The sequence below is a fragment of the Bacillus rossius genome, chromosome 10, assembly GCF_032445375.1.
Source record: "Bacillus rossius redtenbacheri isolate Brsri chromosome 10, Brsri_v3, whole genome shotgun sequence".
In the NCBI taxonomy this organism is placed as follows: Eukaryota; Metazoa; Arthropoda; class Insecta; order Phasmatodea; family Bacillidae; genus Bacillus; species Bacillus rossius.
Window position 1 is genome coordinate 2,860,328 of NC_086337.1, and position 16,365 is coordinate 2,876,692.

The 16,365-nt window shown below is 37.8% G+C and overlaps 1 protein-coding gene across 1 annotated transcript in view; it reads left to right on the forward strand.

The window, feature by feature from the left end:
* The first annotated feature begins 3,269 nt into the window (after positions 1–3,269).
* Positions 3,270–16,365, forward strand: part of LOC134535718 (uncharacterized) — a 32,568-nt gene continuing 19,472 nt past the window's right edge. The window contains exon 1 of the mRNA XM_063374926.1: positions 3,270–3,577. The gene's annotated coding sequence lies outside the window, so the exon portion shown is untranslated. The remainder of the gene's footprint in view (positions 3,578–16,365) is intronic.

The following is a 16,365-nucleotide window of genomic DNA, read 5'->3' on the forward strand; positions in this document are numbered from 1 at the left end:
ACTGCTTCATCTATCTTTCCTTTTAAGTTATTGCTTGTGCACTGGAATATAAACACTAATTACTCTCTGCAGTGGTGTTGCCATTTTTGCTATCTGGCATGCTCCAATATTCCAGTGTACCGTGGACAAGTATCTAATCCTGACGTCGACCCAAGTGTCTCCCCTGCTCATAAAGACCATTATGCTGCGCCAACTACTGTTCCACCGCTGCCCGTGCAGTGTGACACTGTAATTTGAATATTAAGAACGTACGTTTATATTTAATTATGGGTCATGTATTATTTTTCTGTAATTTTTGTAATTATTATTATATGTTTTTCTAAATATTATGTGATATTTATGTTAACTGTTGCACCGGGCGATAAAGCCGAGGCCAACACCCGGAATCTCTCCGAGCGCTGCACGTGTCGCGGAGTGGGGGGAGGACGGGGGGAGAGACGCGACGCACGGCAGGAGAGGAGAGGCAGTCGGAGTCTGGCGGCCGGACGGGACAGACATGTCAAGGGACGAGTGTCGCAAGGCAACGACGTAGTTGGCATCTGGCGACGGGACGAGGCGGTCGCACGGTGAGACGCAGAGCCAAGAACACCGACGGGTGAGATCGTGTCAAGGGGAATTGAGGCTTCACGACCACGCGGGTTATGCGGCTTTTCATTTTTGTAAATAGTTCAATTGTATATAATGGTTTTTCTTGTCTCCGTGCAAATAGACATTGCACGTATCGGCGGACACGGGCGTACCACAACGAGACGTGCTCCACGTTTCCGGCGCTGGCATTCAAACTGACTTTGTTTTTTTCGCTATTATTCAGAAGGGGCATAAAAAGTTCTTCAAACATACATATCGCGAGACCACGGGGGCAGCCCGCACTTGGCGCCTGCCAACCGAAACACGTGCAACAGAGCTTCACTCCGCGGGGAGAACGGGTGTTGTGCCTCGAGCCGCCTATGTAAAGGGACTTTGTGAAAGGCTAAGTAAATCGTTGCATCCAAACTGACGAACTTTCATTGTAGTACGGATAGTGATAATTTTCCCCCTGCCACAAGGCCTGAACCCTACCCGAGAATAGGACATAACCAGCTTCATCACGGGGTGTGATATCCGTGACTACGACACTCCCATCCGAGATTTAATACTGCCTTTGGTAGAGAACGAGGAAATTGTTGTTATGTGAAGTGGGAACTTTCGATGTGGCGAAAGACTTTTGTGTAACAGACCTACACAAAAGGGCCTCAACCTTCATGTGAAAGTAACCATAAATGCCTGAAGTGATGTTTAATTAAGGAAGCCTGACCCTGAGGTGCCAGGGATGCCACTAATGAAAATATAAGCACTTATGTGTTGACAAATTTGAAGTGATCTTCAATGGAATCTCGTCGTTGCCTCTGAACTAAACTTAAAATATAATAACATAACACTAACCAGAGTACAAACAAAACTTTACTCGAACACTCATACTGTTTAGAGCTCCTATGCGACACACTAATCTTATCATCTTGCTGATCTCTCTAAGGCTTTTGATTGTGTAGATCATAAGTTGTTAATTACAAAATTAGAATCATATGGGGTAAGAGGAGTACCACTTAAAATATTTCAATCATATTTACATAACCGTTATCAAGTTACAGCACTTACTCATAGAAATAACAATGGAAGATTAATAGAATACATTTCGCAAAAAAATCCAGTAACCATTGGTGTACCTCAAGGCTCAATATTGGGGCCAATATTATTTATACTATTTATCAATGACCTTCCACAAACAGTAAGATTACTTAAAGGTGAAGCAACTATGTTTGCTGATGATACAAGTGTAATAATATCAGGAACTGAAAAAACAGATTTTATAAACATAACAAATACAGTGATAAGTGAACTCAATAAATGGTTCCAAAAAAATAAACTTGTCCTCAACATTTCTAAATCCACTATAATGAAATTTTCACGGTCAAAACATTTAATTCTGGAAGACGAAATTAAGCCTATTGGAAACAGAAAATTGGAAATTAAAAATGAAATAAAATTTCTTGGTTTAGTAATTGATAAGAATCTATCCTGGAATGTGCACATAAACACTATTTCTAAAAAATTAAGCACTATGTGTTATGCTATGCAAACCATTAAAAATATTTGTTCGACTCAAGCTGTCCGAGCTCTATATTTCTCAAACGTTCAATCTATCCTTGAGTATGGTATTATTTTTTGGGGAAACTCAAGTAAAGCAATTAAATTATTTCGCCTTCAAAAAAAAAATACTAAGAATAATAAAAGGTAAAAATAAAAAGTACCATTGCAAACCTCTCTTCAAGGAGCTAAACTTTCTTACACTCCCCTCCTTGTACATATATCATACCATATTGTTTGTAACTCAACATATAAATTTTAAACAAAATAGTGATATACATGAATATAATACCAGGGGTCAAAATAAGTTACAGATAGTAGGGCATAGAACCAATATATTTGCACAAGGCCCGTACTATTGTGGCATAAAATTAATTAACAAACTTCCAAGACAGATGATAAATACTAGAAATGATAAGAAATTTAAAAAGGAATTAAAAGAGTATTTAACTAATGAAGCGTTCTACTCTGTTAAAGAGTTTTTAGATGGGTGATTCATATTTTTTGAAAAGTGATTATATTAAATGCTCTGCAAATATAGTTATTGTATCTGTTTTGTATATTAAATGCCCTGTAAACATTGACTATTTATGACTTGTATCTGTCTTGTCTTGTCTTGTATCTATCTATATATGTATATAAGTCCCACTTTTGTTTTTATTTTTTAATATATGTTATATAATTTAATGTATCAAAACTGTATATTAATTGCTACTGTATATGATTTGCTGGTAGCACCATGACAAAATATCCGCTGTACTGAATTTGAGTTCTGTATGTGAGTGTCCTATGTGTTTTGTATTAACAACTCCCCTTCAGGCTGCCTGGAGAAATGGAGGCTTATAAATAAATAAATCATGCTGCCAACTTTGCTAACATGCATAAAATGTACAAGTGTGCTGAAATCCATACGACTAACTTTGGGCAACGATGCAACATAAACAAAGCAAAGGCACTATTAAATTTTAAATTACAAAACATTCCATACTCAATATCTACGAAACGCAAATTTAATACAACATTAAGACTGGGTAGTGCCATAGCAACTGCATGCTTCTCTTTACGAATCATTTCAATTCAGCGCTGTATTCATTTAAATGTTGGCTTTTTGGATTCTGAGCTCAAAAGAATCAAAGGGTAAAGTCCACGCGAACGCAATCTTAAATAAAAAAATCCCGTCAGTTGCCTCTACTGCTAGGATTAGAAGAAGGAACGTGGTCAACGTAAAAAATAATAAAAAAAAAAAAACAGTTCAGCTGATTGGTTTGCCATACTTTGGTGTTTGTTTATAAAATTTGACTTCTGCTGTTACATTTTGAAGGTTCAGCATTATGTATGGCTTCATGTCAGGCGAAAAGAATCGAGGATTGGAGTAACATTTTGTGTAGCAAAGTCGTTGAATGATGTGAAAGTTTTGATGCAGTTCTACATAAGAAATTAGCCAAGTGGATTTGTAAGTAAACTTTTACTGTGTTGTTACAAGATTCAGTGGTTAACAAAACTTAGTTTCATAGTACGGAATTAAGGCGTCTGTTAGATGTTAAGTTAAATATTTAAAACAGAAAATTCTAGAATCATGCAGTAATAAGTATTAATCAGGCCCCACAGCAAGTCATGGAATGCCATTTGCATATAATAAAATCAAAGACTTAAAGACCACAAATGCCACAACCAGCCAATCAGCGGTGATGAGCCACTACAAGGATCACAACAACTTACGGTAAAAGTTCCGTATCGCATATCCAAGTCTCTCCCTTGATCCTAATGGCATGATCCTGAATACATTAATTGTTTGGTACATGATGCTTGCTGTTTTAAAGAACATGAATTTAACAAAAATTGTGATTTAACAATAAATTATAATCATATTAAAAGATCAACTAAAAATCTGAAGGGATTATTTTTAAATCTAAACATTGTTTGTATTGCAATATTTTTATGTCCAGGATCTTTCAACGTACTATATTAAGACTGGTTTCTGAGAAATTACTGTATGCAGGTTACATTAGATACCTAGCCTTTGCAGTGAAGCGGCCATCATGTTGTACTTTAATGTGTGTTGCTGATACTGTGGTTTTCCATACTTAAGAACATGTATGTTTTTGATTTAAATATTGTGAGACAATGGAACGTAAATAATAATTAAAAAGAAAATTACTTGATTCGTTACTAATGCGTCCAAACACAAGCGTCAAACCTTGACAGGTATTTCTTTTAGCAGTGACCTTGTTATGTGCTATAGTACCTACGTAATCAGTCACTCAACCCGACCATTTTAAGTTTTTATGAAAATTACAGGAATCATTCTCCATAATTATACAAATAAGAAAATATTTTCAAAACTTTTTTATCTCATAGCATTTTTGTGTAATTAATGTTCAAAGTTTTGAAAAAATAAATATTTTGTGGCTCACCTATACATTTTCAATCTCAAATATCTCAAGTTGAATAAGACGTAGAGAGCTGTTAGACCCCTCAGTTTAAAGCAAACTTACAAGGTTTAATTTGATATGCTACTTGTCTATGTTCGGTGAAAACAGTTCTTTTTTAATATCAAAATAAAAATCTTTTTGAAGAAATCTTTGAGATAGTGTTTTTTAAATTTTTTTAGAAAATCTTATTTTTTCTGAGATACTATGTAAAATGAATCCTGAAGATTTTAGAGTGTGATCTCAGTTCAATCAGCAGTTACAGTAAACCTCAGAGGTTATGTTCAAGTAACACTGGATTGTAATTCTTGATTTGGTGTTTCTACATGTAAATAAGAGTAGGTTCTGTGTTGTGAATCCACTTAGGTATATAGATTATCAAAAATGTAAAAGAAGGAAAGATAACCCTTAATGTTTTACCTTTTAAATTAAAAAGCTTTTTTAGTAAGGATTTTTAAATATAGGCTATTTATTAAAAAATAATACTTTATTTTTTGTTTAATTTAATAAATAATTTCTTATTGGCCATGTTGGTTTCATCATGTCTTAATCAATACACTCTTCGTGTAGCTGTTGTAGGATCAACTGTTGCCAACACCTCCCTTGTATGAACAGTTAATGTATCTGGAAACTGGGGGTGTTTGAATGAAGAAGGGCCATGTGTCGCTAGCACGACCTTGCCACCACTTCTCTGAGTATCTGCGTGTAACATGCCAACAATGCCATTCAACTGTGTCCTCAGACTCAGACTACACTCGATTCTTCTGAGAGTGGTTTCTAACCAGGATCCTAGTTTCAACTTGTGGAATGTAACAGTGAAACTTTTGAGTGCCTCTTATTGTTTTTTCCTGTTTCAAGTCTGCTCTTCACGATTCTTTCTTCTGTCTCATGCTGTTCGTTAGTAGCATGCACAAACTTCATGTTTACTATGTTGCCATTGGCCCAGTCATACAGTTGTTCATTCGCAAACTGGCCAATGCAGCTAATCTTTCTTTACGGTTCCTCCAACACCGTCACACACATTTTTTCCATGTTACAATGCAAAGAAGTTTCATTCAGCCTTCATGCCAAAATATTTCTCACAATTACGTAGATTTAGAAAGTTTGATTTATTTTTGTACTGCGATGCTGCTCCATCTGAAAAATAAATTATCTTTTCTATTTTATTGAAAATTTTACATTTAAGAAAATCAATCATGAGCCTTTGAAATAAATGGACAACTGTATAATCCACCATACAGTCAGAAATAATAACTAAAGTCTTGTTTACCTCAGCGACATACCTAGTACATGACAAATGGATGAGTTGTTCCAGTGGAAGCCCTGGCAGCATCTTGTAGTACAGATTACTTAATAATTTTCTGCAAAATTGCAAAGAACAATTCATTGGTTTTAAGGAAGGGTTTCTTTCAAATGTCGTAAGTAGGAAGACTGTTGAAATGCATTGAAAGAGTGCCTTCAAAGTTTTGGCAAACTCTGGAAAAAATAATCTAAAAACTCTTCTGTGGATTTTGTAACAGTTTGCGGGACACATTTGCTATCAATGTGCATCCACAGTTTGAAAGTAACATTCTCTAAACTATTTAACTAAAAAGCTTATTTGAACTTGGTCTTCAAAACATCACTTTCTGGACAAGCAACACAATCTGAGGAATAACACATTTAGCAGTTGGGGATTTGAAAATTATATTGTTTGTTACATCTTTGTATGTTTTAATCAGGAGTGTGCCGTTTGCCAATTCAGGTAGTTTGCACTGGGTCATCATTTACACACACGGTGAACCCCGGAAGAACACAATGCTTTGGGCGAAGCTCACAACAGTTTGTGAATCAAAATTTTTGGTCAGGGAAATGCTGCTTAGATAGCACATAGTACACATAATTAAGAACTTCTGAACATGTATAAATTTTATTTTACGTTGACAGAAACGGAGTCTTTTTTACCAGGCATCTGCCGATGACATTACAGCTTTTACAGCCAGTAGCTTTTTTGCTTTTCTTGCTATAAAGTTTGAGACTCCAAATTCCACTTAAAATTTTTTTTAGAGTTTAATTTTTTTGGAAGTGTTGTTAAAATCTTCATTTTAACACTTTGACGTCGTCCAGGGTTACGCCCATCTAGGGATGGGTAAATGTCCAAAATTTTATCTATCGGAAATTTTCCTGGAAATTTTCGTGGAAACTTTCCAAAAACCGAAAAACATAGGAAATTTTAGGAAACTTTGATGTTGGTTTATAAATAACCATTTCAGAGAATTAGACATGTGACTGTCTCTACTGTATGAAATTTTCATATTGTAAAATACAATATTCATAGTTGCAGTATTAAGAGGACATTAAAATATCTTTCGTTAGCGATGTAGAATTTACTGTGGGTGCTGTTCTAAATTAATTTCAACATTAAGTCATATTGGGTCTTAGAAACCAATGAAATCATCATTGTCCTCATAACTGAAATCACGGGTTTTCTTCCTCTTCTGTTTCATTGTTAGAACAAGATGCACTGTCTTCTTTTAAAACACACTGTGGTAGTTTTTTCTTCTGCTGTACTTTCTCACATTTGTCTTCCACAATGACAGTAATAGAATCTTTCCTTTCCAATTTTTCAATGTCCTCCAGGATGTGGTGACACAATTTCCAGTTGTGGGCAATGAATGATATTTTACCTGCTCTTTCAGTGGTCAAGCGGTTTCTTAGTTTTGTTTGTGTACTGAAAGACCTCTCTGTAGCAGCAGAGGTTACTGGCATACCTAAGATTCTGTTTGCTACTTTTGACAGCTGTGTATGACCACACAGACCTTTCCACCAAGTACAGGGTTCAATTTTACCTTTTTCAAGCGCCATCCAAAGAAATTCTTTGGCCCACATACCTTCTCTACTTCGGTACTGAGCTAACTCTGTTAAAACTATACCTTCTTCAATGTGTTCCATATCGGTTGAAATTTTGCATATATACTCAACAGCACTCAACTGTTCATCAGGTTTAAGTGTATGGCCTTGTGAAGAGGCAGCCAGATGGATAGGTTTCAAAGCAAAATCTTTCCTGGTTTCCATTTTCATTAGTACAATTTTCTCGTCGCTCTTTGAAAGTGGGGATTCTGGAAGTGACACTTTTAAAGCATCTTCAATTTCAGCTAAAGCTCCATGTGTGTTATGAATATTGAGTTTATCTGATTCTAACCTTGAAATCCAGGAAACAACTGGCCGTAACAGGTTAGTCAATTTTTCAATTCTTACCCAAAACACATCATCATCCAAAATGTTGGTTTTAATGTCTTTTGAAATTGCATTACCAACTTTTTCGCTTACTGCTAAGGTCTGTAAACTTACTCTGTTATTCATCATACTGTCTAAGCAATGTAAGAAACTTCCCCAACGGGTTACAACAGGCAAGTGAAGGGTAGTTTTGTTACCTTTTGTCTCATTAATTTCAGAAAGTACTGAAGTTAAAATATGAGACTGTTTGATTGTTTTAATGATGTCAACTACTCTTTTGAAACAATTAGAAACTGACTCACACTTCACAATATCATTGCATAAAAGATGTAGTGTATGTGCTATACATCCAATGGACACAATATGTGGAAATTCATTTTCTACCAGTTCACCTGCTTTCTTCATGTTGGGAGCATTATCACCAATAACCACTAAGAACTTTCTTGGATCATATTTCATCAAAATTGTTTTCATTTCACCAGCGATGTATTCTCCAGTATGACGGTTGTCTTTGGTATTAATAGAGTCTACAAACACTGGCTGTGGTGTGTTGATGAAATTCAAAATGCTTTCATTCCTGAAAATAAATAAAATTGAATTAGTGTTAAAATTATTGTAATTCAAAAGCAGTTAATATTAAGGCAATATATTCCTCCTTAACACATTCACATTATTACAGTATGTCTGTTGTAATGTTCCCAGTTTTAGGCAGATTGTGTCAATATATAGCCACTATAAATAAGTGTTTTGCAGTTGACTGTCAAGACAAGCTAAAAAAAAAGCAGTAATCTTACTACAAATGTGTTAATTACTTTAAATACATCATTGATGGTGTATTGGCGTGCGGTGTAACTGCCAAAAACCTCAAACTTTACTCTAGACAGACAGCCATACAACCTGCATGAACAATAACAGCACGCTTTTCCTGCAAACTCACACCATTTTTTTTCGTTACCAAATACAATGTTAGATTTAAAAGAGTTTTGTGTTATTTGTGTAATAATTTTTTAATTATGTTATTTATAATATCATTAACCTCTCTATATTTTCATTTTCTTTAACATAATTTTTGTCCCTAATTCAATTTTTGCAAGAGGTTTTTTTTTTTACTATAAAACAGTTTTATTGTGAGGTTTGGTTATTTGTGGCATGGTTTGATACACTACTGCAACACCTTCTTATAAAATTCATAACATGCTACAATAATGTACTTTGTGTGTGGCATGGCACACTGATTTGGACATATTGTAAGAAGACTTATAAAAGTGAATATCTTATGTAACCAAAATTTTAAAATTCTCAATTTTGAATCTTTACTGCCTTAGACAAAAACAGAAAGTGCAGATTTATATAAACAAGTTGGTGCCTTTTATAAAACAAAGTTAAATGTGTTAATAGTTGGTTAAAAAATTGATTAAAGACTGAAAGTGACTATTAGCTTTGTAATATACACAGATTTCTCTGATTAAGTAGACATTGAGTCAAGGAAAATATGTTAATTCTCAAGATCATGGTTACATGAATTTTTCTTTAGATATGTTTTTTGGTTCTGTGAATTCTGCCTTACCTCAGATTGCTCCAGCCATCGCACTGCAGAGCAAGGTTTCTTGCATCAGCTATTATTCCTTTAATTCTATTTTGAGTTTTTGCAAACTCTGAATCAAGAAGGGTTGTTGAAACTGAATTATTGTTGGCAGACTGTACGCGGGGCGAATTAACTTAAAGAATTCTTGCCACAGTGGATGCTCAACCATTGATAAAGGTGCTTCACTAACATAGCTTTAGCCAGCAACTCATTGGCTTTGTCCTGCAAAACAAAAGATTCCATTACTTGAATTAGTTGTACTATTTAAAAAAATTTAAGGTTTATATGGAAGACATGTTACAGTTTCCTTTTCTTTTAAAGGAATTTTTCAGTCACTTATATACCTATCACTGATTTAATTTTTAATTTATATTTACAAAACATGTTATACCTAACTGGTTCACAAGCTAAAACAAACATAAAATACTAATTTTTTAAAATTAGTTCTGCATTACTAATGATGCATCTTAAACATATCAAGTTAAGATTATGTTAAAACATTAGTAAATTAAGCATAACGACTAGGCACAAGACAAGCCTGTATTAAAGTGACACTTACCTTAGCTGTTGGAGTCATATGGTCGAGAAAAGAAAACATTGTTGAATTTACTCTGTGTGAGTTAGACCATATTGGCCTAGTTGTATTAGTACTGGCACTAGTTCCTGCACATTCTGAAGCACTTGAGACTTCAAGTTGTAAAGATGATGGTGAATTTTGTGTTTCACTGTAAATCTGAGCCATATTTTCACTTAAGTTTACTGATGAACTTGGACCAGCAGTATTGCACACTTCAGGACATGTAGTTCCATTTGAAAGTTCTTTTTCTTGTTTTTCACTTCCCAGAAACTTGGATTTGATAGTCAATGGACATTTTGGACACTTTTTAATGTGCCTTACCATTCTTGTACTGTTTCTGAAGTATGACACATCACAAAATACACAGAACACTTTGATTTTTCCTTGAACTGATTTTTCGGAAAAATAACTCCAAATATCACCTTTAATCTTGCCCATTTTTCAATAACCAGATAACACTTATAAAATTCAGCCTCAAAACCAGCTATACTAGCACAATGCATCTCGTGTAGCAAGCACAACAGGACTGACTGTCTAGCAGTAATATGTACAAAATGGGTTAAATTGGGAGAAGACTAGAAGTGTGAGAACAGAAACAATATACCATATATGGCAAATGCTCAAAGCACTTTATCTTATCTTCCTGGAAGAAGAGTGGAAACATGAGAACTAGTGTGTGATTTGAAATTGATATAAAGTTTGAAGTACCCAAAAGTGAAATTCAATCCCACATTTGTCTCGCATAAAATTACAAGGTAAACACACAAGAAAATTTTAACAGAAATTTTACCAGCATGGTTTTCCATAATAAAAGCATTCAGGGAGAATATTATACTCTTTACTGATATGGTCGATATGGATAAATTAATATGCTAACTAAGCTCTTATTAAATCTGCAATGATTGCATAACAAATGTAAGAATATTGAATTACAGCTAAAAAAAATTCAATGTTTCCCAATGTTTCCACTTTTTTTCAAAGTTTCCATGAGGTCTGTAAATTTTCCATTTTTGAAAGTTTTCGGCAGGAAATTTCCGACTGGAAACTTTCCACTACCCATCACTACGCCCATCTGAGCCCGATGTACCACCACCTCCCTCCCCTCCTGTTAATCTTCCCGGCTGACGCGTTTTAAATAGCGCGCCGCCGCAAGAGGGCGCTGTAGAATCAGTGCTTCGCTCCCCAAGATATAATAATACTGTGCAATCTTTTGTTTTGTTCCCCAAGTGCCATATGTTTTTATATTAAAATTTATTGTAATTTTTATGCATTTCAATCACTAACCACGTCCGCGGCACGACGGGAGACAGGGTAACTGTTCAGGGCGCTTGGCGCCAAACACCCCCTCCCCCTCTTCACCACGCTACCTCTGCGGCCATTGCTCGCGCAGTCGCTTCCCGTCGCCAGCTGAAGAGAGACGCTCCGTTCCGGCTCTCCGAGGAAGGCGTTTTCATAGAGACATTGTGTTTGCGTGCTTCGAGTGTTGTTTGTCGGCGTGTGGGGCGCCCTGAGATCCCACTGCGTGGTTAAGGTAATTGCGAAAGGGGGAAACGAGTCACGCCTCCACACGGGCTACGTCACGCCTGAGACAGAGTCTTCTCGCCGGGTCCGTGCCCCCTAGACACGGTGGCGCCCACTAAAAGTACGTTATAAATACTACAGAATCCCCCGACCTTGTCAATTTCTGTCTATAGTAGCATTGAACTCTCTTTTAATTGTTCAATTATTTCAATGTCATAATCTTTTACAGAGTCAAGGCTACCATACGGTGGCGCCCAAGTTCACGACATTTGACGATTCACACCCTCTGGATTTACAACTCAGAACCTACTCTTATTTAAGTACATGTAGAAACACCAAATCAAGAATTACAATCCAGTATTACTTGAACATAACCTCTGAGGTTTTACTAAAACTCCTGATCTCAGAGATCACACTCTAAAATGTTCAGGATTCATTTTACATAATATCTCAGAAAACATACGATTTTCTCAAAATTTTTAAAAAACACTATCTCAAAAATTTCTTCAAAAAGATTTTTTGTTTATATTAAAAAAAAATTGTTTTTGAGATTGAAAATGTATAGACAAGCCACAAAATGATTTTTAAAATCTTTGGAAAGTAATAACACAATAATGCAATAAGATAAAAAAAATTTGAAAAAATTTTCTTGTTTGTATACTTTCTCAGGAACGCCTTTATATTAAAAAAAGTGTATTTAAAATTATATTATTTTATTATGGAAAAACAGCGATGTAAGAATATTACTTTTTTGTTTTCAATGGCTGTCACAGATTATTAAAAAAAATTATTAAACAGTTACACAACGATAAAATTTGTAATAGGTGGGGGCCTATTAGGGATTGAAGGAAGACCAGAGCCTGGCTAGGACTGCAGATTACGTGATTGGAGCAGTTGGGTAATCAAGGTGAAAGGTTTCAGGTACACAGACATTTTATTCAAATTCAATATTAATTCAAAATTAATATAACGTCAACATTTCTGACAACGTTGAATACAAAAAGCATGAACAACTTCAATATTAATTCATAATTACTATTACGTTAATATTCAGATACAGTTACGTTTAACCAATGCAAAGTTAAATACAAAAAGCAAGAACAAATTCAATATTAATACACAATAAATATTACGTTAACATTTCTGACAAAACGAGTTAGTTGACAATTATAATCTGCATGGGTAAGCCGGCTACACAGTGAACGATCCAATCAATGATCGTCAAAAAGGGACATAATTTCCTTGTCCGAAGTTATATTACAAAAAAAGTTACATTTACAAAACTACTGCAACGTGCAGGTACACGAAAGAAAGAAGTTACATTATTCTTTAAAAAGCATTAACAAACAAATACGTGCGACGACGTCTCAGGGGGAGACAGTTACAAACAGAAAAACGCAAGTTAAGTTAAATTAAATTTAAAGCAGAAATCCAAACAATTTTTGATGGTGGCAGCCGAAAAGGAATTTAGACAGAACAAATTTGAACATAACTGATTCTACATTAGGGTGAGGGCCACCGCCTCACTGACGACTCGATTCAACTTACATTTCTCCCCTGAGGTCGCACACGCACGAAGACTAAGTCGAAGCTCTCGGACTACATGCTAGTGAAATTAACAACTGGTCAGCTACTGCTGACAACCAAGCCTCACAAAGGCTACCAGTAGAAGAAGGCCCTCATCATGTCTGCAGCAGATTTTATAAACTCGTGCCGCAGCGTGCGCATGCGCATATTGAAAGGGTGGAGGAACGAGTACAAATTGAACAAACACTAGGAGGGGGGGGAAAGGAGGGAGAAGGATGAGGGGAGCGGAGTGCCGGAGGCCCGCGATGACGCGCGCATTTCAAATCTCTACAACTCCCCTGCCCTTAAACCACGGTACCCGCCGCCCTTTTCCATCTTCTCCATCTTCATAATGTTACTGTAATGTAATAATAATGTTTATTTTCATGACGAACACAATTTCAACTGTCAGTCTAAGTCTAAACATACAAAGTTTACACGCCGTATATAATGGCCAAAGATTCTTGAAGGATTACATAGGTCTAGTACAACGACCAAAGGGAGCATCTTCAGCACTGAAGACTTTTCTTGATCTTGAGGGACGTCCCAGGAAAGTTAATTTTTTTGTTACAATTTGTAGCAAGCTCGTACGTTGACAGACAGACCCAATTCCGTACGTAACCGAAGCAGGCGTCCCCGCAACAGCTGACGCCGATGGCGCCTGGCAGGGTCGACTCTTCACCTCGCTCCCCTGTCGAGCGGGTTGCATGCTGACAGGGGACGAGGGCTTCCAGGTGCCATTGCCATCGTACAGGCTCGCATGCGGCATGCATCACGGCTCCAGGCAGGCGGGACAAGTCTCACACCAACACGCCGGCACACCAGCACGGCAGAGCAGCCGGCCACTCGCTCACCGAGGAACAGCATCCATCAACCGCGGCGACTTCAGTAGGCGCCTCAGGGCGAGCCAGGGAAGAGCCGCACAGCAGCATGCTGATGCGGAACTCCGAATGACGGAGACGCATGGACGCATCCACGGACTCATACAGCGAAAGAGGCGGGCGGCCTCGTAGACGCAGCGCATAGCGGGCGGGCACCAGTGACCATGACAGAGCGGGCAGGCGGAGGAGCCTCAGGTCCGAAGCTGCGCAGATCCTCTTGGGGGCACGGCATCCGCAACGAGGAAGGAGGGGGGAGGAACGATAACCAAACCAAACTGAAAAAAAAAGAAACACAAAACCAGACGCGCACGCCAAAACAACAACAAACCCTCTACTTATGTATTAAATTTTTTAATCTGCCAGACATGGGCCTTTCTAAATTTTTTAGATCCAGAAGTACTATGCATCAAGACAGTATTCTCACTAAGGAACCTGTCTATGATAAACGGTCCCACATAAGGTGGGATTAATTTAACATTAATCTTTTCAGCTGAATTAGGTAGCACAAAATTCTTTACAAGGACCAACTGTCCAACAGAAAAGCCATGGGGCTTCCGGGAAGTGTTATATGAACTAGCCACTGCTGGACGAGCCTTCGTGAGATTGCAAGCCACACTATCCAGCACGGCCTCCAGTGACTCGTCATCCGAGGCAGCCTCCAGGGGCGGCAGTCCCCACTGGTTAAGGAGGGGGTGGGTAAGCTCCCTACCTAGAAACGGAATTGAAGGAGGGAATCGAGTAGCGGAATGCACAGCTGAATTAAGGCCTACGTTGATAAAATCAAGATCGCTGTCCCATAGCGACTGATCATCCCTGTAGAAAGCAGTGAGAATGCTCTTAAGCACTTTATTGACTCGCTCTGATTGGTTCCCCTGGGGACAGTAAGGACTACTGTAAATAGGCTTAATGGCCCATTGAAAACACATGTCTTTGAACAGTACAGAGCGGAAGTAACGTGCGTTATCACACGTGATCATGGCCGGAGCACCAAAAAATTTCCATACCTGATCTCGTAAGGCTTTAACAATACTGTTTGCTTTCATGTTCTTTAAGGGGATGAGCAACACAAATTTCGAAAAAATGTCCAGAATAACCAAAATACAATTGTTACCTTTTTTAGAACGTGTTAGGGGACCAAAAATGTCAATGTGAAGCACATGCCAGGGGGCAACTGGAGCATCAGCACAATACAAGCCGACTTTGGCACACTGCGGCGGTTTCGAGACTTGACAATCTCGACAAGTTCGCACATGTTTTTGAACATCAGCTCACAATTCAGGCCAAGCTAAATGTGCACTAATTCGACGGAACGTTTTGTCGATGCCCAAATGTGCACCCAATAAAGAATCGTGAAAATACTTTAGAACCATAGGGCGTAGGGATGCAGGAACAACAGCCTTCCTTTGTCTACCAGATGTCCCGGTATAGTAAACAACACCCTGTTCCTCAACATATGGCACGGCTTTACCGGCACTCAAATCCTTCCTGATTTGAACACACAAAGGATCCTCCTGTTGACACTGACGAATGCTAAGGAATGATTCCGGAAATATTTTGCAAACAGCTGCACAAATCGGCTGTGTTTCATCCGTGGACGAAACACGAGTCGCAAATTCATCGGGCGAAAACATTCGCGAAAGCGCATCTGCCACAACGTTGTCACTACCCTTAATATGATGCAGCTAGAATTTGAAGCGGGACAGTCTTAACACCCAGCGCCCTAGTTTACCGAGCTGATTCGGATGGTTAAACAGCCAACTGAGCGCTTGATTGTCCGTAAAAAGATCGAACTCGTGACAATCGAGATATGACGTGAATTTCTCGATGCCAAACAAACATGCTAAGACTTCCTTTTCATAGGTACCCAGACGTCGTTCCCCGTCGGTAAGTGTTCTACTGGCATAGGCGATAGGGCGCAACCTATGGTTTTCAATATGCCCCAATACAGCACCTACCGCGATGCTTGATACATCTACCTGGAGGGCGAACCTGCATTGAAAATCAGGTAGAAACAAGACAGGGGGAGAAGAGATTAAGGCCTTAAGACTGTCAAAGGCCTTCCGTTGAGCGTCGCCCCACTCAAAAACAACATTCTTTTTACGTAAATTATTAAGCGGGCCACATACTGCTGCGTAATCGGGGATGAAACGAGAATAATATCCCGTCATGCCGAGAAATCTCTGAACTCCTCTGACATTCCTAGGAGGAGGAAAGTTTACGATGGGGGAAACTTTATCGGGATCCATTATGAGTTTGCCTTGCGAAATAATGTAACCTAAAAATTTTACGTAATCTTTTCCCAGATGAATTTTGTCGGGATTAACTGTCAAGTTAGCGGCTCTGAGACGATCAAACACTTGACACAAATGTTGCTTGTGTTGTTCCAGGTTATCACTGTAGACGAAAATATCGTCGATGTAATTGAAGACTGATTTAAATTTTAAGTCCCTTAGAATGTGATCTAGC